The sequence below is a fragment of the Crocuta crocuta genome, unplaced genomic scaffold (genome assembly GCF_008692635.1).
Source record: "Crocuta crocuta isolate KB4526 unplaced genomic scaffold, BGI_CrCroc_1.0 scaffold5, whole genome shotgun sequence".
In the NCBI taxonomy this organism is placed as follows: Eukaryota; Metazoa; Chordata; class Mammalia; order Carnivora; family Hyaenidae; genus Crocuta; species Crocuta crocuta.
The window spans coordinates 1,919,447-1,938,135 of record NW_027530500.1 but is presented as its reverse complement, the minus strand read 5'-3'; positions in this window follow the sequence as shown (position 1 = coordinate 1,938,135).

The window sequence follows — 18,689 nt, the reverse complement described above, 5'->3', positions numbered from 1 at the left end:
TTTCTCTGAGAATCACTCTCCCAGGCCCTTTTCAGGGAGAGCTGAGCCTCTTCTGGCTCCTGGACCGCGGGGTGGGCTGTGCCCCTGCATTCAGAACCTTCTGAGCTCTGCCTCTGGGCCCACTGGCCTGGTGCTGGACCAGGGCAGGGCGGCCACCGTGTCTGTGTTCTCCGCCTGTGGGCCATGGCCCCGGAGCTCTATCGTTTGTAAATCCACCACTTGGCGGGTGGTGGTCAGATGCAAGCCTGTCCTCAGGGGCCCCCAGCCGAGTCCCCAGCCAAGCCTAAAATTTCTCTCAAAACACGTGAGGGAGGGAAGAATCTTTTAAACTTCCTAACGTTTTCATTCTTGGCAACCAGATCTCACTGGGGATTTGTCGAGTTCTTAAGCCAAGTACATTTTCCCTTCTTAAAAAGCAATACCACAGAGAACAGCATCAGGGTTGCATCAGGGAATGGCTTTGTATTTTGGAGATGCATGTTGGTATGTGGGATATAAGAAACAGAACAGATGAACATGGGGAAGGGAAGGAAAAGTAAGAACAGAGAGGGAGGCAAAGCGTTAGAGACTCTCAAATACAGAGAATAAACTGAGAGCTGCTGGGGGGTTTGGGAGATGGGCTAAATGGGGGATGGGCATTAAGGAGGGCACTTGTTGGGATGAGCACTGGGTGTTATATGTAAGTAATGAATCACTGGGCTCTGAAACTCCTGAAGCCATTTATAATATGTGTGTGTGTGTGTGTGTATGTGTACACACATATATATAAAAAATAAAACAGAGCTCCCATAAAAAAAGAAAGAGAGAGGCATACTGAAGTCTTCAGAAAAGAAGTACCATGTCTGCAACTGTTGTGTTTTACACACACACACACACACACACACACACACACACACACACACACAGAGTCTGAGAAAGAGACCAGACAGGCATGACCACATGTTAACAAGTAATGAATCTTGGTGAGACAGAAATGGGTGTTCCCCTGCTAGGAATTTACCCAAGGGATACAGAAATGCTGAGGCATAGGAGCACATGTACCCCAATGTTCATAGCAGCACTCTCCACAATNACACACACACACACACACACACACACACACACACACACAGAGTGTGAGAAAGAGACCAGACAGGCATGACCACATGTTAACAAGTAATGAATCTTGGTGAGACAGAAATGGGTGTTCNTGGAGGAGGGCACTTTGGGGATGAGCACTGAGTGTTATGTGGAAACTAATTTGACAATAAACTATTAAAAAAAAAAAAAAGAAATGGGTGTTCCCTGTACTATTCTTTCAGTTTTTCTATAGGCTTGAAATTTTTCAAAATTAAGTTTTCAGGAAAAAAAAAGAAACTCTAAAAGTTAATTCCACAGTCCCAGGATCATCTCCCTCAGCACCCCCACCCCAGTCGTGGGGCTAAGAGTCTATCTTCCAGCATCTTCTTCTTGGGCCCACCCTCCTTCTGGAGTCTTCTGGAAAGTCCTGGAGACTTCTAGAGCTGCAACTTCTGAGAAATCAAAATGCACATCTTGAGACTTGGGTCTTCAAGTCTTCTCAGGCTCCAAATTTCCATGATGTAGTAACTCCCTTGGTGGCTTCCTGGCCGCTAGAAAGTACTCCTGGCATGACTGGAGCGCCCCCCGCTTCCGGGAACATCGTGGGTCTAGAGGGGCTGAGAGGGGACTGGCAGTTTACCCCGCGCTGGTCTGGGACGGTCGGGCCAGCAGCTCCACCTAGTGGTGGGACGGGACAGTGCCTCCCCTGCCGGCCTGGCACCCGCCCCAGTCCTACTCAGCAGTTTGAGAGTCAGTGCACTGCATACGAAGAACAGACAGCTTGCAGTTGGTGCCCAATAAATATCCGTTGACTGCATGGGCAACGTGGATTCAAACCTAGACCTTCGACTTACCGTTATTATAATTTTTGAGCGAGCTATTTAATCTCTGAGCTTCTGTTTTCTTATCTGAAATATGGGGATAATAAAGGCAGGTGGAGAAGACTAGGAGAAAGAAGAAGAAAGCCCGTGGCAAAAGGCAATAATTCTTCAGTCATGATTGTCCAAAACTAAATGCAACCAGAGAAGCCCCAGGCAGGTAAGGAGAAAGCTTTGAGCAGAGCCCCTAGGGGACCGAGGCAGGGGAATACATGAGCCCCATGTCTGTGCCCCATCTGCAAAGACTCAGAGTGAGGGGCCAAGACAGGCTGAGAGTGAGGGAGAGGGGGATTCTCCCCCTGCCCACACTGAACCTGGCAGAGCTCCGCACAAGGGGCAGCGGGAATGCAGGGCAGGATCTTGAAGCTCAGGCAGCCCAGAGAGGGGCACCTGAGGCAGAGACGGGGCTCGCCTTGCAGGCCAGCAGCAGCCGGGGCCTGGCGCGCGTCCGGAGGGCTGGGGATCTACACTGGGGTTCAGGAGAGCAGTAACCCCAGAGAACTGCTACAGGTGGAGTGACCTGGGAGACAGAAGAGAGGGGCAGACGTCCTCAGTCATAGGAACACCAGAGAGCAATGCAGCAGGACCCAGTTCCCACCCAGAGGCTGGAGAGGCTGCAGCAATCAGTTCCATATGTTTCTGTCAATGACTTGCACGGACATAGTGGCTGTGGCTTCCAAGACTGTGACCCACACAATGCCAGCAGAGCCATTCAACACTTGAGTTCACAAAACCAGGATATGAGAATGATCCCATTGGCCGAACAGGCTAAAGCCAACAAAGATAAGATCTGGAAGGGACAGATGTGGGAGGTGTACCCCAGGTGAAGGGTGGTTCGTGTGGGAAGAAGGATAGGGCTAAGTCTTGGTCAGGTTTCCAGAAGGCTGACCACCCCTTGGCTGGGTCAGTGGGTGGACGACAGTCTTAACCAAGGAGGCATTGGCCCAGCCGACCTCAAGGCTGGCCACGTCCCAGGTTTCCCTTGGGTCCTGGGCCCATCTCGGAGGGCCATGCTTTAAGAAGGGCAGGGACACATCAGATGGAGCACATCCGAAGGAAGAAGGAAGGGGCCGTGGTGGCAAGGGAGTGGAAAGCCATAGCATGAGTCATGGCTGAGAGAAGACTTGGAGAAGACAAGACTTCACGGAGACAGAAGCAGCATCCACACGTGTTGACTGAGGGGCTGCCATGTGGAAAGGACGTCACTCCTTCCAAGATACACACCTGGCCAGGGCAACAGACATCCTGTCGATGGCTGGTCTCCAATGAAGGAGCTGGCACAGAAATAGACACTCAGATCAATGGAACAGAATAGAAATGGACCCACAAACATATGGACCCACAAACTCAGAAATGGACCCACAAACATACGGCCAACTAATCTTTGACAAAGCAGAAAAGAGTATCCAATGGAATAAAGACAGTCTCTTCAGCAAATGGTGCTGGGAAAACTGGACAGCGACATGCAGAAAAATGCACCTGGGCCACTTTCTTACATCATACACAAAAATAAAATAAAAATAGATTAAAGACCTAAATGTAAGACAGGAAGCCCCAAAATCGTAGAGGAGAAAGCAGGCAAAACCTCTGTAACGTTGCCACAGAAACTTCTTACGTGTCTCCAGAGGCAAGGGAAACAAAAGCAAAAATGAACTATTGGGACCTCATCAAAATAAAAAGTTTCTGCACAGCAAAGGAAACAATCAGCAAAAATAAAATGCAACCAATGGAATGGGAGAAGATATTTGCAAATGACATATCAGATAAAGGGTTAGTATCCAAAATTTATAAAGAACTTATCAAACTCAACACCCAAAAAACAAATAATCCAGTGAAGAAATGGGCAAAAGACATGAATAAACACTTCTCCAAAGAAGACATCCAGATGGCCAACCGACCCATGAAAAAATGCTCAACATCACTCATTAGGGAAATACAAATCAAAACCACAGTGAGATACCACCTCATATCAGTCAGAATGGCTAAAATTAACAACTCAACAACAACAGATGTTGGTGAGGATGTGGAAAAAGAGGATCTCTTTTGCACTGCTGGTAGAAATACAAACTGGTGCAGCCACTCTAGAAAACAGTCTGGAGGTTCCTCAAAAAATTAAAAATAGAACTACTCTACAACAAGCAATTGCACTACTAGGTATTTATCCAAGGGATACAGGTATGCTGTTTCAAAGGGGCACATGCATCCCAATGTTTATAGCAGCACTATCTACAATAGCCAAAGTATGGGAAGGTCCCAAATGTCCATCAACAGATGAATGGATAAAGAAGACATGGTGTATATATACAATGGAGTATTACTCAGCAATGAAAAAGAATGAAATCTTGACTTTTGCAACTACATGGGTGGAACTAGAGGGTAATATGCTAAGTGAAATTAGTCAGTCAGAGAAAGACAAATATATGTCTTAACTCATATGTGGAATTTACGATACAAAACAGATGAACATAAGGGAAGGGAAGCAAAAATAATATAAAAACAAGAAGGGGGACAAAACATAAGAGACTCTTAAATACAGAACACAGAGAGCTGCTTGGGGGGGTGTTGTGTAGGGGGGATGGGCTAAATGGGTAAGGAGCATTAAGGAAGACCCTTGTTGGGATGAGCACTTGGGTTATACATAGGGGTTGAATTACTGGAATCTACTCCTGAAATCATTATTGCACTATATGTTAACTAACTTGGATGTAAATTTAAAAAAAATTTAAAAATATAATAAAAAATAAAAACCTATCAGAACTAATTTCTTAAAAAGTAATGTTTAGCTGGGGCGCCTGGGTGGCTTAGTCGGTTAAGCGTCCGACTTTCGCTTAGGTCATGATCTCACAGTTCGTGGGTTCGAGCCCCACGTCGGGCTCTGTGCTAACTGCCAACTCAGAGCCTGGAGCCTGTTTCAGAGTCTGTGACTCCCTTTCTCTCTGACCCTCCCCTGCTCATGCTGTCTCTCTCTATCTCTCCTAGAAATAAATAAAACATTAAAAAAAAAAAAGTAATGTTTAGCTAAAAACAAGTTAAATACAGTTTTCAGACATTAAAACACATTTTTATTGAGAGGTTTAATCAAGATAAGATAGCTAAGACAAAGAATTATTAACAGAATTAAGGATCCTTTGTACATTTGTTCATTACTCCTCTGTCTATCCAGCTGAGTTTGAAAGGGAGGAAGGATGTTGAACTATTAAATACGTGAGCTCTGGCATGAGACAGACCACTCTGTCTGCTTCCAGCATTTCTTAGCTGGAACTTCAAGGTCAGGAGTAATTATAGTACCTACTGTTAATAACATTGTTAAAATAATACTTTTTCCTAGAAAAAAAAAAGAATTCTGGTCAAGGTGAGTCAGGAGCCAACTTACCATCCTCATCTGTGTCCCTGCTTCAAGTCTCTGAGACAGAGAAGAAGCTATTTATTAGTCACCTGCCCCATGCCATATAGAGTCTCATATACACCTCCTACCCTCCCAACCATTCTGTGCAGGTATTATTAGCCGTGTGCCGCAGAGGAAGGAAGTAGTGGCTTGGGAAGACTGGTAACTTGCCAGGGAGCAGTGGAGCCAGGGTATGGGCCCTGGGGTCTCCTGAGGGTTCTTTTCCCCAATGTCTTTTCCCTACTAGAGAAAACAGATCACATATGTAGATACATACACATACACATATATGCATACGTATGTATTATGTGAAAGCATACAATATATATAAGATATAACATTAAATATATTAAAATATGTAATATAAAATATATAAATATAATAAACATGTAGTTGCATATCTAATACAGCAGTCACAGACCACAGGAGGCCATTGAGCACTTCAGTTGGGGCTAGTCCACACTGAGCTGCGCTATGAGCATAAAATACACAGCAGATCTTGAATACATTGAAAAAAATTATATGGGGCGCCTGGGTGGCTTAGTCAGTAAGCATCCGACTTGGGCTCAGGTCATGATCTCACGGCTCGTGGGTTCGAGCCCCGCGTCGGGCTCTGTGCTGACAGCTCAGAGCCTAGAGCCTGCTTCAGATCCTGTGTCTCCACCCCTCTCTCTCTACCCCTCCCCTGCTCATGCTCTGTGTCTCTGTCTCTCAAAAATAAATAAATGTTTAAAAGAAAAAGGGAGTGCCTGGGTGTCTCAGTCAGTTAAGCATGTGACTTCGGCTCAGGTCATGATCTCATGGTTGTGGGTTCAAGCCCCGCATCGGGATCTGTGCTGATGGCTAGCTCAGAGCTTGGAGCCTATTTCCGGTTCTGTGTCACCCTCTCTCTCTGACCCTCCCCTGTTCATGCTCTCTCTCTCAGAAATAAATAAAACATTTAAAAAAAAGTTTAAAAAAAGGAAAAAAATTGTAAAATATCTCATTAGTAATTTTTATATAGATTACATATTGAAAAGATATCTTGGGTTTATTGGGTTAAGAGGGGAGGTAGGAGGGGGATGGGTTAAATGGGGGATGGGCATTAAGGAGGGCACTTGTTGGGACGAACACTGGGTGTCATGTAAAAGATGAATCACTAGGTTCTAGTCCAGAAGCCAAGACTACACTGTTAACTCACTTGAATTAAAATTTTTTAAAAACCACATGATTAAAATTAGTTTGGACTGTCTCTTTTTACATGTTTAGTGTGGCTGTAGAAAATTTAATTGCATATGGGGCTCACATTTTCTTTCCATCAGACAGCACCATTCTGGAGCTTTATACATTTCTCCCTCCTCGTGACCTACTGCAAAGTAGACTTCATAATATTTGTTGTTTTTGAGACAGTTGTCTCTTTTTTAATGTTTATTTCCTTTTGAGAGAGAGAGAGAGACAGAGCACGAATGGGGTAAGGGCAGAAAGAGGGGGAGACACAGAATCCGAAGCAGGTTCCAGGCTCTGAGCTGTCAGCACAGAGCCCAACATGGGGTTTGAACTCACAAACCATGAGATCGTGACCTGAGTGGAAGTCAGAGGCTTAACCAAATGAGCCACCCAGGCGCCCTGAGACAAATGTTGACTGATGTCTTGATTTCTGAAAATACACTTGATCCATCCCCTTGGCCTCAGACTCGTGAACTGCAGGTGGGAAGGAGACCTCACAGAGCAGGCTATGTGCAATGTGCTGCAAGGCTGAGAACACTGGCAAAGAAATTTTTCTGAGAGAGAGAGAGAGAGACAAGATGAGCCTCTCCTGGGAGAAGAGTTTGATGTCAAAGCATCTTAAGGAGCCAAAATGAAAACCACCGCACCTGATCTCTTACCTGACATCCTTTCCCTAATGCAGGAAACACACCACTCAGGGTGCCCTCTGCTCCTGGAGCCCTCATGATGGGAAGCTGACCACTCTGTAACCGTAGCTAAAGACAAAGACTGGACGGTCATGGTTATGCCCTATGACCCCATCTCTTCTCCCCCTTGATTGAACCAGTAACACCTGACCAGATGTTCACTACCAAACTGGGATGTTGCCTGGTGAGGGAAGATGAGTTTGGTCTACACAGTGTTTGCTCTTAAAAACAAGGGTGGGGAACCGTGGAAGGGAGCGGTGGTCGGAGGGACAGTGGGCACTAACTTGAAGTTTATTATATACGATAGAGAAACTGGCTGGCTTTCGCCCTGGCTCCTGGGAGGCAGCCCCCAAACCCTTGGAACGTCTGCAGCGTTACTCACAGCAGATCCCTTGGACCCCACCTGTGGTTTATGCTAACAAGGTGACTCAGCAAGGAGGCTGGTGACAGAAAAACCAACTATGTGACTACACAGCTGGGATTTTGAGGGATATGATATCAGCCTGACCCTGGGGGGAAAGGGGGCAGGAGTCACATGGGCCCCGGTGCAATCAGTCATGACTACATAATGAAATCCCAATAAAAACCCCAACACCAAAGCTCAGGTGCTCCGCATATGGTCACGCGTCGTCGATGTGACAGGAAGATGATGCATCCCCTCCATGGCGCTCTCACCTTGACTGGTTCCAATTAGTGCCCCTGCGCTGTAATAACACGCTAATTGTAAGTACAACACTTTCTTGAGTTCTGTGAGTCTTCTAGTAAATTATTGAACCTGACGGGGTGGTGAGAGCCCCTGAATCTGTAACCAGATGGTTAGAAGTGAGGGTGGCCTGGGGAGCCTTGAACTTCTGCCAGGTGTCTGAAGCGAGGGCAGTTTTGCAAAGGACAGCGCCCTGGACCCGTGAAACTTGGCCCAACTTCAGGAAGCCGGCATCAGAGGCCATGGAGTCGTGCTTCCCATGACCGATTCTGAGGATAGCTTAAAACACAGCGGTCAGCTCCCGTGAGCCAGCATGGGACCAGGTGGCAGCCAGGGCCGAGCCAGCTCCAGCACGAGCTGAGATGCAGGGACAGAAGCCCCGAGAAACATGAAGGCCATGCGGGAAAGCGAAGGTCCTGTGTCGTCTGCAGCTGCAGGTCAGCAGAGGCTCTGGTACAGACGGGATGTGCCGGCAGGGGACGGGGAGGGAAGAAACAGACTCAGAGACAGTCGTGATAATAGAGCTTCTTCCCAGAGCCAGGCAGCCTCCCAGAAGCTCTTAGAGGTCAGCACTGCCACCAGAGGAGGGCCAGCGGGGATCCGGGCTCAGGGAGGCCTAGCCACTCCCCAAGTCCTGCAGCGTGTCCGCAGGGAGGCAAGGACTCAGGCCCAGCTGCAGCGCACACACCACACTGGGTGCTTCCTTTCTGCGTGGCTTCTGCAGCCACCTGGACTTAACTGCAGTCCCTTTTGCCCTTTTCCCATCTGAGCCATGACCTTGTAATGGCTCAGCCCACACATGGTTCCTGTCCTTGGAACCACCCCCCTAACCCACAGCTCAGAAATCAGCGCGGCCCACTCTCGGATTTACTAGAGGGCAGTTAGTGCTGAGTGGTTACCGTGCGGCCTGCTGCGCTGATTACTGTGGGGAAAGGCACATGGCACTAACCCTGACCCAGTAACATCGCTTTTCCATCCGTCGTCTTTATGTGAAGACTTCACGGTCCCGGAGTGCTTGCCGAAGTCAAGTGCTGGACTGAACTGAGGTCTAGACTGACCCAAAGCCCCATGTGTCTGCATCAAAGCTCAGAGGCGTGTCCAGCGGCCCGCTCCTCACCTCAAGAGCCTCAGGGCAGGGTGAGGATAGCAAGTGTTCCTGGAGGCCTCACCTGGCAGCGGTGTTTGGGATGACGGTGAGGACAGACTCACAACTCTGGCGCCCAGCGGATGCCCACTTGCTGCCAATGGATCACATTCATGGCCCCCTGTCCCTTGGTCTCCCTTGAGGCAGGGTTAGTGGAGTGGGGGTGTGTGTGTGTCATTTGCTCAGGGAGCCTCATGCTGCTCTTCCGGAATAATCTACATATGGAAATTGCTTCCACACCCTGAAGGAGGGTGTAAAGTCTCTTTCTGTCTCTACCAAAAGCCAAAACACTTTGTATGCTTTCTTTTTAAAAATTTAGTTTTGGGGGTGCCTGGGTGGCTTAGTCGGTTGGGCGTCCGACTTTCGCTTAGGTCATGATCTCGCAGTTCGTGGGTTCGAGCCCCGCGTCGGGCTCTGTGCTGACTGCCAGCTCAGAGCCTGGAGCCTGTTTCAGTCTGTGACTCCCTCTCTCTCTGACCCTCCCCTGCTCACGCTCTCTCTCTCTCTCCTAGAAATAAATAAAATATTTTTTTTTTAAAATTTAGTTTTGGGACACCGGGGTGGCTCAGTCGGTTCAGCATCCGATGGACTCAGGTCATGATCTCAGGTTCGTGGGTTCGAGCCCCGCATCGGGCTCTGTGCTGACAGCTAGCTCAGAGCCTGGAGCCTGTTTCAGATTCTGTATCTCCCTCTCTCTCTGACCCTTCTCTGCTCACGCTGTCTCTCCCTCTCTCTCTCTCTCTCTCTCTCAGAAATAAATAGAACATTTTTTTAAAAACTTAGTTTTAGGGGCACCAGGGTGGCTTAGTCAGCTAAGGGTCCAACGCTCAGGTTATGATCTCACTGTTCGTGAGTTTGAGCCCTGCATCAGGGACTATGGGGACAGCGTGGAGCCTGGAGCCGCACTTTGAGTTCTGTGTCTCCCTCTCTCTCTGCCCCTCCCCCACCCCTGATCACACTCTGTCTCTATCTCTCTCTCAAAAACAAATAAACATTTACAAAAAATTTAATTTTAAGTGAAATATGTTCTGGCCATATTTTCTGCCACACAGGAGGCACTTTCAGACACCCTTGGGGGTCCCTTGGGGCTGTCTTGACATCACATCCCAGGAGCAGCCCGCTTGCTGCTGCCTCTCAAATCCCACTCAGGCTCTGGGGGTACCCCCTGCAAGCCACGCCGTAATCCTCTGTTTTCACTGAGGCTGTAATTTAAAATCCATATGCGTGGTAACATGAACACAACCACCTACCACGTGCCTGACGTTTAAAAACCCACTCCGGGTGCCCGGGGAGCCCTCGTGGTTCCACCACTCCCGCGAACGCGGACCTGCCCTGGCGACCAGCAGTTACTCACGACAGCAGGCTCACTCTCTATGGGGCCTTCTGCTGCCACTGCCCTGCCTGCCCCGTGGCCAGCCCGGGGCTGGCTCCTCGGCAGCCCGCCTACCGATGAAATGAGCCAGCAAAGTTCTAGGGAAGGTTTTTTCTTACCCAAGAGCTAAATTAGAGCCTTTAGAGAAAGCAGAGCATTTGGCAGTGACTAAAAGATTCTGCTTCTTCTAGATGGCATCCCAAGAGGTGCACAGGATGGGGTGTTTGGCCACCGGCATTGTGTGTCATGCCACTGACCCTGGGACCCATGGAGATCATTTGTATTCAAGGCCTCACTTCCTGCACTGGTGTTTGTTCCTAAATGTGCCCCATATGGGGAACCGGGGCCTCTTCCTCTTTGCTCGTATGCTCCGGGACCATATACAGGACATACTGGGTCGAGAGGGAGGAATACAAGGAAGAAAGGCCTCCTGCCCTAAGCACTGAGTTAGGATTGGGCCCCCCACAAAGCCAGGGACCCTAAAGGACTGGCTTTCAGAGATAAATAAAAACCCTTCCGGTGGCAAAATGACAAAAGAGTTAGTCCAGACTGTCTCATAACATTCTCATGAGAATAACACAGCCATGGCGGTGCCCTCATGCATCGTCCAAGAAACCCACTGCCAAGAAATAAGAAAATAGCTGTCTCACGCTGTTCATACCCTGGATGTGTCTGGAAAATGCAAATATAAAGTTCCTTTGGAGGCACACACCCTCAATCTGGGGCTGCATGTGCTCTGCAGATGAGGCACCACCAATAGGGATACATAATCCAAAACCACACAGCAAGCGAGGAAACTAACCATTGTGAGCAAGAGCCAAAGGAAATAGTGAGCCATTGAGCTGGACTCACAAGAACTCTGGATAATAGAACAAGTTGATCAGATTATAAAGTAATTATCTTTACATTTAGTAAAGAATAAAAGAAGGAATTGGGGGTGGCTGGGTGGCTCAGTCAGTTAAGTGTCTGACCCTTGATTTTGGCTCAGGTCATGATCTCAGGGTTCATGAGTTTGAGCCCCACATCAGGCTCTGCACTGACAGTGGGAGCCTGCTTGGGATTCTCTCTCTCCCTCTCTCTGTCCCTCCTCTGTGCACATGCCTCTCTCCCTCTCTCCCTCAATAAATAAACATTTTTTTTAAAAAAAGAATAAAATAAGGAATCAAAGTGTGACAAATGAGCAAGATATTATTAAAATATGTTACCAGGCATGCAGGAAAATGAACTAAATAGCATTGTGGAATAGAAAACAATGGTTATTGAAATGGAACACTCAATGGATGTGTTCAGTAGCAGGTAAAATGCGGCTGAAAGAACAGTAACAAACTGGAAAATAAGTCTGAAGACATTCCCAAGAATGCCACTCAGGAGAGACAGAGATGAGAGTCCTGAAAGAAAAGAGACATGGAAGGTAAAATGAGAAGAGTCAACTTACATTTAATAGAAGTTCCTGAAGGAGAGTACAGAGAGAATAGGAAAATGAATATTTTTCAAAAAGTAATGGCTGAGAATAAACTGAGGGTTGATGGTGGATGCAGGAAAGGGGTAAGTGGGGGATGGACATTGTGGAGGGCACTTGTTGGGATGAGCATTGGGTGTTGTATGAAAACCAATTTGACAATAAATTATATTTAAAAAAAGTAATGGCTGAGAATTTTCCAGATTTGATGGAGGACATGAATCTTACAATTCAGGGATTATAATGAGCTGTATGTAAGATAAATAAAAATAATTTAATTGTAGGACTTTAAGACCAAGGTCAAGGACAGTTGGACAGAAAAGATAAATTGCCTACAAAGTAAGAATACACTGACCCCCAGACTTCTCAACAGCAATAACCAAAGCATCATGACAACAGAATAATGTCTTCAAAGTGTTGAGAGAGAATGATTACCAATGTAGAGTTTCATAGTCAACTAAATTACTCAGTGATGAGGGTGGCCTCTAGATCCAGCCAGAGATACACAGGGAAAACAGAATAGAAGAACATGTTAAATGATACCAGAAGGAAGACATGGGCAGCATTCAGACTATGGAGGATTTCACAGGACAAATGACTTGGTTTCCTCAACAAACAAATCAGAAGGAAATTTTAGGAAGAGAGAAAAAAAGGAAGAGAAGGAGAACCCTATAAAAGACTTAAGAGATCAATCAGCCAATCTCAGCAAATGGACCTTATTTGAATTGATTCAAACCATGTTAAAAATTATATTCATGAAATAATTGCATGTTTGAACACTAACTAGATATTTCATAATAATAATGAATCATTGTTAATGTTTTAGGTGTTATTGTGATGTCACAATTATCTGTTTTAAATATTCCTTGTATTTCAGAGATACACAATGAACTATTAATACATGTAATGATATCAAGTGTAGTGTTTACCTCAGAATAATCTAGTAAAAGAGATACACAACTCATAGTTGATTGTTGAGGCTAGATACATGGGGCTCATTATTCTATATGTGCGGTGTTTGAATTTTTCACAATAAAAGTATAGTAGTAACTACGATGTAAAAATAAACCATTTATTGAAAAATCATCTTTCATGGCATATATATACAATGGAGTATTACTTGGCCATCAAAAAGAATGAAATCTTGCCATTTGCAACAATGTGAATGGAACTAGAGGGTATTATGCTAAGCAAAATTAGTCAGAGAAAAATAAATATCATATGACTTCACTCATGTGGAATTTAAGATACAAAAAATATGAACATAGGGGAAGGGAAGCACAAACAATATAAATACAGAGAGGAAGACAAAAAATAAGAGACTCTTAAATGTAAAGAAGAAACTGAGGGTTGCTGGAGTTGGGGGTGGGGAGTTGGGATAAATGGGCAAGGGGCATTTAGGAAGACGCTTACTGGGATGAGCACTGGGTGTTATACATAGGGGATGAGTCACTGGATTCTACTCCTGAAACCATTATTGTCCTATATGCTAACTAACTTACATGTAAATTTTTTAAAAAAGAAAAAAAAAGGAAAAAGCATCTTTCATGTCTATGGATAAATACATTGTGTTATATTAATATAATTAATACTGTGGAGAGTTCAAATGAAAGAAGTAGAGCTACATGTAACAACATGAATACATAACTTAATGTTGGCAGAATAACGCAGATTGTGGAGTATGGTACTATTTATATAAAATTTGAAAACATAAAAAAAAGTGAGCATGAAACAAAGACATTTCCAGGCAAAACTGAGTTTCCTACCAATAGATTTGTTTTGTTTTGTTTCATATGGGGTTTTTCACAGATTTTTTTTTCCAGTTTTACTGCAATAAAACTGACAGACAGCACTGTATAAGTTTAAAGTGTATGGCACTGGGGTGGCTGAATGGCTCAGTTGGTTAAACGTCGACCTTGATCTCAGCTCAAGTCTTGAACTCAGGGTTGTGACTTTGAGCCCTACATTGGGCTCTGTCAGCACAGAGCCTACTTGAGGTTCTCTCTTTCCCAGTCTCTCTGCCCCTCCCCTGCTCATGCTTACTCTCTCTTTCTCTCTCTCTCAAAATTAACTTTAAAATATCTCTCAAATAAAAAACTCTCTCAAAATAATCTTAAAAAAAATAAAGTGGCATAATGATTTGACTTATATATACTATGACGTGATTACCACAATAAGTTTAGTTAACATCCTCTTCTATAGATACCAGAAAAAGAAAAAGAAAAAGAGTTTTCTCTTTGTGATGAGGACTGAGGATCTACTCTCTTGACAACTTTCAAATATGGCAGACAGCAGTGTTAACTGTAGTCATGTCGACTGACATCTCTAGTACACCACTGACAGATTTTGACCGCCACACCTTCTAAATGATATACTTTAGGAAGAAAGAAATTAAAACCAGAAAGAAGATCTGAGATGCAAGAAATAAATGGATGGCAAAGAGCCAGATAAATATATAAATCTAAATGCATATTTACACTATAAAACCATAATTACAATAGTAAATAATGTGGATGTAGAAGAAGTGAAACTAAAACACGGGACAAGGGAAACAGGTAAGACAGAAGCACGGGGTTAGAGTTAAACTCTACAGATGTCCCTGTATTTCAAGGAGAAGTTAGAGAGGCAGATTAATTGCAGACTTTGTTAAGTATGAATGTTAAAAGTTTAGGAGAAGGGATGCCTGGGTCACTCCATTGGTGGAGCATGTGACTCTTGATCTTGGGGTTATGAGTGTAAGCCCCATGTTGGGTGCAGAGATTACTTAAAAATAAAATCTTTAAAAAAAAAAAAAGAAAAGTTTAGGGGCAATCATTTAACGAGTAGGAAGAGAATGCATCATTGGCAAGCCAGGGGAGAGGGGAAAGAGAAAGGAAACTCTGTCAAATCAAAAAAGAAGTCAGGAAAGGAAAATCAAAGAAGGGGGAGAGAGAGAAGTTAAGCAGAAAGTACAAGATAAAAGGTAGGGTGAATCCAAATGTATCGGTGATCACAAGAAATGTTGAGTTAAATAATGGGGCGGGGCAGTGCCTGGGTGGCTCAGTCGGTGAAGCATTCGTCTTGTCTCTTGATTTCAGCTGAGGTCTTGATCTCAGGATTGTGAGTTCAAGCCCTGTGTTGGGCTCCATGCTGGGCATGAAGCCCACTCAAAAAGAATTAAATGAAAGGTCACCAAATGGGACTTTTTTTTCAATCCAGCTATGTTGTACTTACAACAGATACATCCAGGACATATGAACACAGTGAGATTGATAATGAAAGAACTGTGGGGGGCAGGGGGTAGAAGGGAAATAATGGGAATAGAAATGCCAGGCAATAAAATAAAGCTGCAGTAGCTAAGTAAATGGCAGATGAAAATGGACTTTGAGGCAGAAGTGTCTGGAGGCAATCAGTGATAATGATAATGGTTATGACAAATGGATGGTTCACCAGAATAATAAAACAGCATGTAACTTGAATGCACCTAATAACATGACCTCAAAATATATTGGGCAAAAACTGATAAACCCACAATTATAGTAGGAATTTTTAACACAGCATTTTTAATAATTGGCAGGCAGACATTAGTAGGCAGACAGCTGTTCCCAACAACACAACGCCAAGCTGGGACTCATAAGACATATGTTGAGCCCTGCACCCAACAAGCACACACGCAACATTTTAAAAAATTAACCCTGTCTGAGACCACAGAGGAAGTCTCAACATCATCATACAGATCACAGTACAATTAAATTAGCAGTTTAAATCAAAAGAAAAGGGGGTCTTAGCTGGCTCAGTCAGTAGAGCGTGCGGCTCTTGATATCGGGGTCATAAGTTCAAGACCCACTTTGGGTGTAGGGATTGCTTAAAAATAAAATCTTAAAGAAAAGTCATAGAATTAGAAGACATGACAACAGGCAGGCTCTAAGTGGCCCCCTTTCCAGTCCAGATAGGGCTCAGACGGCCCATTCCATGTTACAGCTCTGACCCTAATCCAAAAAAGTAAGAAAGTCCTGGCACAGACATCCACACCTGCCACTTTGTCCAGTGTGGGCCTGTCCTGTCCCTGGTGTCAGCTAGGACCAGTCCGAGTGGCTTCCTGGAGGCTGGCGGAGGGAGCATAATGGGGTCTCTCTGGGAGCAGCTGTGACCAAGACAGCAGGACTTAGTCTCTCTCGGTTGAGGCAGCAGGTGGTTAAGCACCCCTCGCTCTGGCTCACTCAGCCCCTGCCTGGGGTTGCCTCCTTGCCCCAGGCTGAGTGAGCCACTCAGAGGCAGCTGATGCTTGTTACCTGCAGGCTGTGGGGTACGGGCACTGGTGCCTGGCTCACCCCTGAAAGAGCCCCCACACAAGCCTAGACATGCAGGGAAATAACTATGTCCACCAAAAGCAGGGAAAACAGAGTTGGACAGGGGTTTTAGATTCTGCCCAAGAGGGGAACTTAGAGGAGCCAGGGGACCCAGGCAGAAGTGGACCCTGTGTGCCCCAGGGCCGGGAGTGGGGGGAAACTTGTAAGAGAGGCACTGCCTGCTTCCTGGAGCTACTGTTGGAGGTTCAAACCCCAGGGGACAAGAGTCAGCTTTGCATGTCTGCTCAGCCTGAAGGGTGTAAAGCCAGGAGCCACCCTGCCCCTTCCACCACCTCCAGTTCCTCTGCCAGCTCCAGACTCAGGACATGGCAGAAGAGACAGACACCAGCCTGTGCCTTCCTCCACGGGCTTCCCTGAGCTGCCCGGAGTTGAGGGGGTGGAGGGGCTTGGCTGTGAGTGACATTCCAGGATGTTTTCTTTACACAGGACTGGATATTTTCATTATTAAATGAAAGCATTATGGTCGCTAAAAGTAACTGAGACTTTCTTCTTTCCCAGCAGTGGCCTTGGGTCAGGGTGCCTGTCACAGGCCAAGCCCATCAAACGTCTCAGGGACGAGGAACCCCAGGCTGGGAGGCGCCGCCCACAGGTGCTGCAGCCCAGGCCCTTGGCACTTTCTGGTGTTTGGCTGTTCAGCTTTCCTTCAGGTTGGAGGACAGCTAATCTCCGTCCCGCCACCTGTTCGTGCCGTGAGCCCTGCCTGCTCGCTGGAGAAGGGAAGTGTGGGGCCATTCTCATCGGGCACCAAGCCCCTTGGTCATCTCCCAGCCCTGCCAGGTACGGATTCCTTCTCCTTGACTGGCACATATTTAGAAACAGAGTTTGGGGGGCGCCTGGGTGGCTCAGTCAGTTAAGAGTCCAACTTTTTTTTTTTTATTATATCCTGGAGGGTGGAGCTGGGGAATTAGGGGGGCTCTCAGGAGGGGTCCTGGCCAGGAACATTTGTCTTGTTAGATCTGAGGAACGTTTTAGATTTCTTTCTCAGGGACAGTGGCAGGTATGGGACATTGAGGGCGACCAGAGTTCCTGTGTGGTATCAGGACTGGTGCATAGCAACTTATCTTGGGGTTGAGATCCAGACTGATCTTGGGCTCAGGGGGTTGGAGTTCCAGCTGGTTTTGGGGTTCAGACTTAGGTGCCGGTCTTGGGATGGTGCTCAGGGCTAGTCTGTGCCTGGGTCCCTTCGCATACAGGTTCCAGGAGCAGGGTGGGCCACAGGTGCCTGTATTTGCAGAAGCTACTGTGGGCACATGTTCCCACCTCCCTCATATGCCCACAGTGAGACCCCCAGGAAGTTGGTGACAGGAGAGCCCTGCAAGAAACATGACTCAGGTCATGATCCCACGGTTGGTGAGTTCGAGCCCCTTGTCGGGCTCTGTGCTGACAGCTTGGGCTCTGTGCAGACATCTCAGAGCCTGGAGCCTGATTAGGATTCTGTATCTCCCTCTCTCTCTCTGTCCCTCCACTGCTCGCACTCTCTTTCTGTCCCTCAAAAATAAATAATATTAAAAAAAACTTAAAAAAAAAAAAAAGAAAAGAAACAGTTTGGCACTGGAGAACGTTGAGGCAGGGAACGCTCTGTCGCCTCGCACCCAGAGCTCTCAGCCACCTGTGCCCCCACTCAGCGCCTTCTCCAGATCTGCCCTCAGCTCCCAAAGCTGGCAGACCCTAGGCTGGCAGGTCTCCCGAATCCCAGCACAGCGGCTGGCCCATAGGGTGTTAAATCAATCATTTCTGAGGATCATTGAGAGAAAAGGTGTGGCTCCCTGAAGAAGCTAATTTATAGTCAGTTTGGCTGGTGAATGAATGAGAATGAAAAAGAAATGAACTAGAAGGTTATTGATCAACGCAGTCGTCAGCTTCTGAAGACAGATTTTATTACGGAAATGCTCACACGCACACGAAGCCTTCACCCACTTCACAGCGCCAACAGTTACCAACACTGGGCCAGTCTTGGCTCACCTCGCCCTCACCTCACTCTGCACCCCTGCCCACCGGCCCTCCACGGAGGTGCTGTTTTACAGCAAATCCAAGACATCACAGAGACTCCACCATAAACATTACTCACTGGTATCTCTAAGAGAGATCTCCAAGAGATGAGATCTCTCTGCCTCATTTTAATGTAGTAACTACCACTATCACACCACAAACTCCCAGCAGTTCCTTAATATTATCAAATATAGTGTTCAGATCTCCCTAATTATCTCTTAAATGGCTCTTTACACGCGGTTTATTTGAATCTGGATTCAAACCAAGTCCAGCATCACGTATGGAAAATAGGTTGCTTAAATCTCTTGCAATCTACAAGTCCCCTTCCTCTTTTTCTTTCTCCTTATTTTCTTATTGCTGAGAAAAATGGACTTATTGGCCGTAGACCTCACTATATTCTGGATTCTATTGACTGCATCTGCTTGGAGTTGTTTTGCTTTGGGTTGTTTGGGTTTTTTA